We start from the raw sequence: 2,331 nt of genomic DNA, 5'->3' as shown, positions 1-2,331 counted from the left end.
TCAGGGGGTCTATTCTTCAATTTCGAGTGAGAAATGTCGCATGCGACATTTGTCAATTCTCGCTCAAATTTTGGTTTTTGTATTCTTGAATTTCGTATGCGACAAATCTCTCTCAAAAACCATGCGAGTTCATGTCGGGCGCATAAACGGCGTATGCGCATTGATGCCCGTTGCCAATCAACATGACGATTCTGTTAATATTTCTGACAAGGTATTATGCTATTAAATTTTGACTGATGGCAAACGATGAAGAAATGTTTGTACTTTTCGAAGATATTGAAAGACAGCGCCGACGGAAACAGTTTTATCAAGGGCAAAATCCTTTTATAAATTTAACTGAAAATTATTTCAAAAAAACATTTTCGTTTAACAAAAAATTTAGCAGAAAATGTGATAAGTATTGTGGAACCTTTTATTCATCCACAAACCCGCTCTTCGGCTATGGACGTACGCAGTAAGGTAAGTTTTTAATTTTAAAGTAATTTATTGAATGTATATTCTTATAATTTTATATTAATTATTCCATAATGCAACAAATAATATATTTAGGTTTTAATTGCTTTAAATTTTTTTGGTTCTGGAAGCTATCAACTGCCTGTAGGTAGCAATATTTTTATGGGTGTTTCGCAACCTTCAGTTTCGCGGGCAATAACAGAAGTAACAATGGCTTTAAATCAACCCCAAATTTTTAACGAATGGGTTAGATTCCCTAGAAATTTGGAGGAGTTAAACATAATTCGCAATAAGTGAGCTTTGATAGATGTTGATAGCTTTTATCCGTCTTAAAATAAAAACTTCTTTTTTAAAAGATTTTACAATAAATTCCATTTTCCTGGAATTATTGGATGTGTGGACTGCACACATGTAGCCATAGTTCCACCTAAGAAGAATGATGAGCTTTATCCAGAAAATATTTACGTCAATAGAAAAAACTATCATTCTCTGAATGTTCAGCTAGTAAGTAACTATCACATTATATTATATTTAATGTAAGTACGATTCAATTATGTTTTGCAGATTTGCGATTCTTCTTTAAAAATTATTAACGTTAATGCATTGTTTCCGGGAAGTACAAATGACGCTTATATATGGAGAAATTCCGCAGTGGAAAGAATTGTTAGAGATATATATTACAGAAATCATGAAGGATATTTTCTCTTGGGTGATAACAATTTCAAACAGCATTTTATTCAAGCATTTATGTATATTGGTATGTTACTGTTATGTTACAGGCGATTCCAGATATCCACTGAGGCCATGGTTGATTACGCCAATGACAGATCCTGTTCCAGGAACACCCCAAGAAAATTTTAACATTCATCACAGAAGAACTAGGAGTACTATTGAACAATGTAATGGAGTGTTAAAAATGCGATTTCGCTGTTTACTTAAACACAGAGTTTTGCATTATCATCCAGAAAAAGCCACAGCAATTGTAAATGCTTGTGTGGTGTTACATAATATTTGTGTGGTTAATAACGCCCCACTGTCAGACGATAACGAAGATGAGCAGCAGGAACTGGATTTAGGAATAATACCCGGAGAACAACATGAACTAGTTGCTGCTAATAACCTTGAACTAATCACTGCAAGAAGAATAAGAGATAGAATTGTTAATAATTATTTCTAATATACTCGTACATAGTTCCTCTAGGGTAGGTCAAAAGTATTGAGAATACACTTACTTCATTTTTGTTTTTATTAACGACATAAAACAATGTACAAAAATGAAATGTCTTAAATTTTATTTAACAAAAGTTCCTCACTTGAACAAAAAGAGCATTTTTTTTCTTTAATTGCTGTTACCAAAGTTCCTAATATTTCATTGCGTTCTTTCAGAATTTTTAATTTTTCTTTGTAATAATTTTCTTTAATGGCAAGTTTTTTTTTGGAAGTTTCGGCCATCACGTCACAAGCTGTTAGACGTCGTTGAATCGGTTTTCTTCGGACTTGTTTATTATTTTTATGTATTATCTTTTCTGATGCAGTTTCCGCTTCCTCTTGTTGCTCTGATTCATTAGAATTTTCAGAGTTGGCCTTTTTTTCAACTTCAAAATCAAAAAGCACAATGGATTCGGAAGATTCCTTGTGCCCATCTACACTCGTTGTGCAAATCATGTCTAACACGTGCTCGTCCAGTTCCGTAAGACTCTCTGCTGAAGGCGGTCCTCCTCCTGTTCCACCGCTGTGTTTTCTTACGGCAGCACATTTACTTTTTGTTTTAGAGCGAATGTCTTGCCAACACTGTAATTTTTACATAAATATACCATAAGATCGATTCTTTTTTCTTATCAATTTTAATACTTACTTTTCTCCATTGCTTCCAGTCTT

The 2,331-nt window shown here is 33.5% G+C and overlaps 1 long non-coding RNA gene across 1 annotated transcript; it reads left to right on the top strand.

The window, feature by feature from the left end:
- The first annotated feature begins 209 nt into the window (after positions 1 to 209).
- LOC138133696 (uncharacterized) lies at positions 210 to 1,710 on the top strand. Its single transcript, XR_011160485.1, has 3 exons — positions 210 to 459; positions 550 to 957; positions 1,018 to 1,710. It is a non-coding gene; the product is annotated as an uncharacterized lncRNA (long non-coding RNA).
- The last annotated feature ends 621 nt before the right edge of the window (positions 1,711 to 2,331 follow it).

This window comes from Tenebrio molitor, chromosome 6 (genome assembly GCF_963966145.1).
Source record: "Tenebrio molitor chromosome 6, icTenMoli1.1, whole genome shotgun sequence".
Classification (NCBI taxonomy): domain Eukaryota; kingdom Metazoa; phylum Arthropoda; class Insecta; order Coleoptera; family Tenebrionidae; genus Tenebrio; species Tenebrio molitor.
Note: the sequence above shows the minus strand (reverse complement) of the source record. Positions and strands in the feature narration are given on the sequence as shown.